Source organism: Octodon degus, unplaced genomic scaffold (genome assembly GCF_000260255.1).
Source record: "Octodon degus isolate 3935 unplaced genomic scaffold, OctDeg1.0 scaffold00638, whole genome shotgun sequence".
Lineage (NCBI taxonomy): Eukaryota > Metazoa > Chordata > Mammalia > Rodentia > Octodontidae > Octodon > Octodon degus.
This window is the reverse complement of record NW_004525214.1, coordinates 30,594-36,998: the sequence shown is the minus strand read 5'-3', so window position 1 is coordinate 36,998 and position 6,405 is coordinate 30,594. Positions and strand designations below refer to the sequence as shown.

The following is a 6,405-nucleotide window of genomic DNA, read 5'->3' as shown; positions in this document are numbered from 1 at the left end:
CATTGCTCTACCTTCCAGGCATAGCTTAGTGTTCTTCCTCATCACATTACAGTCTACCCAGTTCACAGAGAAGTGGTTGGTCTTTCTCTGTTTGTGTCTGTCAGTCAGTCAGTGGGTCTCTCTGTCTGTCTCATCCTCAGGGCAAACAAGCAATGTGCAATGCAGGGGTGCAGAGTTTCCCTCGGACTCCTGTGAATGCTCCAGGAATTGGCCCAAAGCTTTGATGACAACCGTGTGGGAAGCTGTGGATTATGGTCCATCCCAATTATCATTGTTCTGCTTTATCTCTTCCATCTGTGTGCAGAGTAAGAAAATGAACTTGGGCCAGATTCACTAGATGAAAACTATTTGCTCCTTTCCTGTCATCCTGCTGAGGCCGAGCCACAGGAATGTGTAAGCAGTGCGGCCTTCCCATCACAGAAGCCTGAAGGCCACTCTACTGTGGTTGGGTCCAGTGAGTACTTACATTACCCTACAGATAATAGGTCCTCTATGAAGGGCTCTCTGTGCTCAGCTTCTCCATCTCACATGAGAGAGGTGTCCGCAGGTGGTCCAGGAGGCCTGTTTTGGTTCAGAACTTGTGCAGAGTCAGGCCTGTCTGCAGGTCATCTGTACTTCTGCATGACTGGATATCCTGATCTTGTTGAGCACTGTGCAGATTTGCAGGGTGGTGAGTGAGGAAAGCAGGAGCCTGAGCTCTCATTGCCAGCCCTGCTGCTGCCCAGGGCTGCTTCAGAGCCCAGTGTACAGGGTGCCCATTTCTTCTGTTCTGTAATGTTCTTGGGAGTTTACTTTACCTCTGTTTCCTCCAGTCTTTGATGGACAATAGGCTGGCTTGCCTATTGACACAATTATTTTTGAGGTCTGTTTCATTTTCTGATTTCTACTTTACATTGTCTGCCTCCTCAGACACTTCTTTCCTTCCAAATGAATTGCCCTAACTTTCTGTCTTCCACCAGGCAGGTTATGGTGCTATCCATCGTGGGCCTAATGTGGTCACACATGCCTTTGATCTCACTATTCAGGAGCCTGATGTAGGACAAGAGCTTGGAGTTTGAGATTGGTCTGGGATACATAGTGAAACTGTGTGTGTATGTGCATGCGCACACGCACACTTTCGTTGTGCAGCACTTGGACAAATTTCTCTGACTTTGGTTCCATCTCTACAAAAAGTCATCAGGGTGGTATCTATAACAGATAGAGGTGTTCACATTTTAAAAAGAAGGACCCAGCTTCTTAAAGAGCTTTTCCAGTGTGATTGTGCAGTAGGTGAAATGGAATGTCCACACCTGAGAACAAGGCTCCCTGGGACTTGTTTGCATCTGCAGGCTTTTGTTCCTAGGAAGCAGATGAGGGAGGAGTTTAAGTGTGGACACAGTTGAATAAGGAAACCTTGTTAAAATTGGCAGCTGATGGGCATAGAGCAAAGGCATCCAGCTTCACATCTTTGAGTGGGTTATGGGAGAGGGCAGTTGAATTTAGTTACATCATGGTGATAAATAAGACACTGTAGGAAAGTTCTAAGTTGTCTGGGCATGGTTGTGTTCCTGTGTATTCTGACCGCAGAGCTCTGTGTATGTCAGGTTGAGAGTGAACTCAACTGTCAGACATTTGAGAAGAAAGTACAGGAGGCACCAGAAGACCTTGGATAGATTTCTGCATCAGTGAGGTCTTTCCACATCTGAGATCATTTTTTCTGTTGGTGACAGTCATTTTAATCAACAGCTGTATTGGTTGCAGATGTATCATCCTTCAACACACTAGGATCTCTCATAAATCATGCTGAGAGTCCATACAAATGATGTAGAAACTTTGTTACGAGGAAGCATGAAGGATACACCAGACTGACAGTATCCCTGTAGACAGGAAGTGGATGAAGGTAGGCACTGGAAGCTTGGCTGGGTTCAGGGAGGGGCCTTCTTAAAACATTTGCTCTAAGGGATTGGTGGGCAGTGCTGTCAGACAACTGCATGGGACCAGAAATAAGGAGCAGAAAGGTGTGGTAAGGAATTAATTCTTGCGTGTCCAATACAAGCTTTCCCAAGTACTTGTGTGGTCACAATAAAAAGATAACTTGGAATAAGAAGAGTGGTAGGCCTGGGGACGATTGCACCTTAGAGCCAGAGGTAATCTGGCAACTCAGGTCTAAGGTTTGGTGGAGCCTTTTTTTTGAGACCATCACAGAAGGGCACACAGTGAGTCCACAACCAAAAGAAAGAAAGAAATGAAAAGAAAAACTCACTTGAGACAGTTAATGGTGTGGAGATTGCGGAAGCAGATGAGCTGCTGGGCAGAGTGGGAATTCAGACCCAGTGAGAAGAGTCTGCTATTGTCTGTAGGAAGACAGATAAAGCTGAGAAAAAGCCAAATAGACAGTGTTCAAGAAAAGAAACAGACATTACTGGGAATAAGGTTGTGCAGATGGAAGAGACAGAGCACTTCACAGCAATGCACAGGAGGCCTTGCTGGCTCTGGCACCTCTGAGTCTGATCTGGACTGGTGTGAAGTTCTTGGAAGCCCTTAGTTACTGAGATTGTCTATTGAATAGATAGTAGAAATTATCTTTTATTTCTCTGTAAGAATATAACTAATTTTCACCTTTGGGACCTGTCTATACTCCATTGTGAGGACTGTAATACAAAAGCTTCCTATTTCAGTACTCTGCTGAGAAACCCTGAATTCATGGGCTAGGGAGGTAGCTCAGTAGAATAGGTGCTTGCCTGGCAAGTGCCAGGTCCTAAGTTCAATCCCCAGTACCGAAAAAAAAAAAAGACCAAAACCCTAAATTCATATTGTACACCACATACCTAAGGTGCTGGCAACTTTACTACCATGCTTATACCAATACAGCTTCTTCATTGCAGTGTACTATACATATGCATAGATAGGAGGCCAAAAATAAGACAACAACCAGTTCACAATGTACAAAAGCCCTAAAATTTCTCCATGACTTGAATCATGTTCCACAGTTACTTGCCTCCCTTTTAATCGTACCCCAAGCTGTGAAATCCTGTAGTTTTCTAGGTTCTTTTCTGCAAATAGAGATCCACAATTCTTTCTCTTCCATCATCTTCATCTTTTATACAACCTTCTTTCTAGAATGAAGAACTAGAGTTTGTAATAGTAGAGCTATGGACATGAATTTATCAGTCAAATGAAAACTGTGTTGCTCAGCTGGGTGACTATTCTCTTGGGGACATCCCTGTGGCCACGTCTATCTGCTCATCCCTAGGGATGATGACATCATCTTTGTATACATGATGTCCCTGTCAGTGCCTGGATCACTATGTGATTTCACTAAAATGCAGAGATATTAGCAGTGGTTGTTCTCAGTGATGCTACACAGGGAGTGCTCTGATTTTTCTACTGAATGCTCTTCTCTTTTCAGCTTACACCAAGGAAACCTGTGCCCAAGGGCTGTGGATTGGAGAATTCAGCTCCCGCTTCTCAGAGCTGCAAGCTTCCCAGTCACAGTTGGAACCATGCATCCAGGGGATCCCTCATCTGGGAATACCCCTGGGTCAGTGCTTTGAGTATGGAGACTGCAAAGCCAGGCAGAGCCTTTCTTCCACCACTTGGAGCTTTGAAGTGTGCACAGACTGTGGTGACCAGTACCAGCCCTTTCAGGATAAGGAAGGAAAGTGGTATGGCAGTCGCCCTTCTCTACGTTTATTGCCAGTTATTTGTTGCTACAGGAAACAGTATGTTTTTGCATGTGTCCATTGGGACAGCATGAACTATCAGACTCTAGCTCCAGAATTTTGGTGTCAGGACCAGATGTATCCTTTGTGTTCAGAGCCTAGGCAATCTGGTTATATCATTTGTGTTCTTAGATATTTCTGTCTATTTTTTTTTCTCTGAAACATAAAGAACTGGGGATCAAACTCAGGACCTTGTGCTTTCCAGGAAAGCACTTGTGCCACTGAACTACCTTCCCAGGCTGTCTGAGACACATAAAAATTAATGTGTATCAGTTCTTCTTATTCTCTGGCCTGCTATTTAGACATATAGGAACTATAGTGACTATTTTGTGGTATCATTAATTCATAAAGTTTCAATAGTATCTGATTTAATAAGAACTTCTCCATCATAGTAGCTTAGAATATGCATAGTCTAATCCTTGGCAGACAATGATGAGTTTCACAAGGTGACTTTATAGAGACATTTAAACCTGATTAGAGACAGTTTACAGTATCAGTATGAATTGCAGGCCCACAACACTGTGTCCTGTCATATGAAGCTTATTTTTCTGCTTATTGTCATCTATTGTAAATGAAGGGCAATGCCCGTGCAGATTGCACAGAAGCTACTCTTCTTTGTGGAAGCCTCATTCCTGCAGAATTATCCAGTGATAAGGTCACACTGTTTTTGTGTGTTAAGTGTACCATTATGTAATATACCTGCTATGAATTTGTTTTTATCAATCATAGTTTTGTAAACTGGTAGTGCTTCCCCCTAAAAGATTTATCTTTACAGTATATGTGATAAATATTAATATAAAAAATATATGAGAGTCTTATGTCTCCTGTCTAGGTGTCCCCAAAGGCTAATGCAGTCGTAAGCAGGCTTTACAGAGCTGGCTGGATTCAGAGTGTGATGCTGGGATTGATTCTTAGTGCAGTGCTAGGATCAAGGGCACTAGGATTAAGAGTGTGTGTGCTCCATGTCCTAAGTACTCTGGATGAGATGGAAGGGATAGAAAGAGCGGTGGTTGTCCCATGTTGCTTTCCTACCTTGGGCTCCCATGAATTCTTTCACTTCTGCAATGCCTGTGGACCTGACCACCCTGGCCTTGAGCCAACTACTTAGCCACTGAAACTGCCAACTAGCTAAATCTCTGCTCTTTTAACTCTGGGTGTCAGGTATTGTCTCAGCAATGAGAAAAAATCCAAGAGGTGAGAGGAAATCTAGAGACGCTGTGTCTTGGTTACCTTTCTTGTATTTCTGAGATTAAAATTAACTGAGACTCAGTCTCTGGAGGTCCTCTCACCCCTTGCATTTTCTTGTCCAAATAATACTTTGGGTAGAAGAGTACACAAATGTAAGGTAATAGATAGTGATGGATCCTGTTGGCTATGGTTTCTTTTCAGAGCTGAACTTGGATGCCTGGCTTGGAATGAGGCATCCTCCCAAGCGGGCAGGTTATGCCCTTGGCTCAGCTGCCAGGACTCTTGGGTTTCCTACCTAGCACCTCTCTGATGTTCAGAGAAATAGTGTCAGGAAACAGAAGACTGCCAGGAGAAAGTGGAAAATAGCTTGCAGATTCCCAGGACTTCACACTTAAGTCACACAGGTAGCCATCTTGGTGGCTTTGGACACATTTACTATCTTAACACTCTCACTAGGATTGGAGCTCATTCAGCCACTGTTGTTTCTCTTCATAATTCATTCCATAATTTTTATTTATATTTATATTCAATAATTCATTCCCTTAATAAGGGCCATGGAGATAGCTCTGTAGGATAAGTTCTTGCCTGGCAAGCACAGGGTCCTAAGTTCAATCCCCTGTACCACAAAAAAAAAAAAAATCCCTTAATAGATCTTTTGATCTGCAGCACTGTTGTTTCTTGTGGGCTGTCACCCTGTCAGGACTGTTTGCTTTGTGGGCTGGTAGGATTCTGAACTGTGTCTGTTGGCACTGTTGCTAGCTTCATATTCTTGGTAATGCTCAGAGAGAAGCTCAGCCCAACGGTCATCCTCAACGTAAAAGAATATCTTTTAGTCCACCTATGATACAGACCTGACCAAGACTTTTGCTTAATTTCTCTCTGCCTCTCCAGGTGCTAAGTATTGTTGGAAAGAAGAACAGACTTTGCTGATGAAGAGAACTAAGACATTAAGTGAAGTTTTTTGATTTCATAATAACCCAATTTAAAGTCCACAGAGAACACTGGAGTGATTCATGTGATTACTGAATTTGAAAACCACCAAGAGCTCTTGACAGTTTTCACTCCAACAGCCCAGTTGTATTGGAAAAATTCCACCTCTTTGCCTCCAATTTTGTGAAATACTTATGAAGACTAAGACCTACATCTGTAGAGCCAGCAGAGAGACCTTTTTCTAGTCCTCTTAATTCCATCCATGAGAAGACCAAAGGCAGTGGCAGCTGCATGATGATAGCGGGACTGTGTGGGCACTGCCTCCCACTGTGCTGCCCTGCGAGGGGCAGTAACAGCACTGCAGTGTTTTCCTGATGTGCTCAGCCCGAGTGTGACACAAGGACATCATGAGACAGATGCACAGTGCAGACCTATGGCCAGGAGAGCTAACAGTTTTCTGTCAGTTTTCTGTCAGTTTTAGTCAGTGTCACCACAAAAAAAAACATGACAAAGTGAAGAGGACACATTTGGTTTTGAAAAATATTAATAGCGCATGTATGTACAGTGGTACCTGGGTTCATGAACT

At 43.4% G+C, this 6,405-nt stretch overlaps 1 long non-coding RNA gene across 1 annotated transcript; it reads left to right on the top strand.

Moving 5' to 3' along the window:
- The first annotated feature begins 295 nt into the window (after positions 1-295).
- On the top strand, positions 296-6,038 carry LOC111814842. The gene is made up of 4 exons (XR_002819719.1): positions 296-454; positions 3,389-3,678; positions 5,488-5,495; positions 5,789-6,038. It is a non-coding gene; the product is annotated as an uncharacterized LOC111814842 (long non-coding RNA).
- The last annotated feature ends 367 nt before the right edge of the window (positions 6,039-6,405 follow it).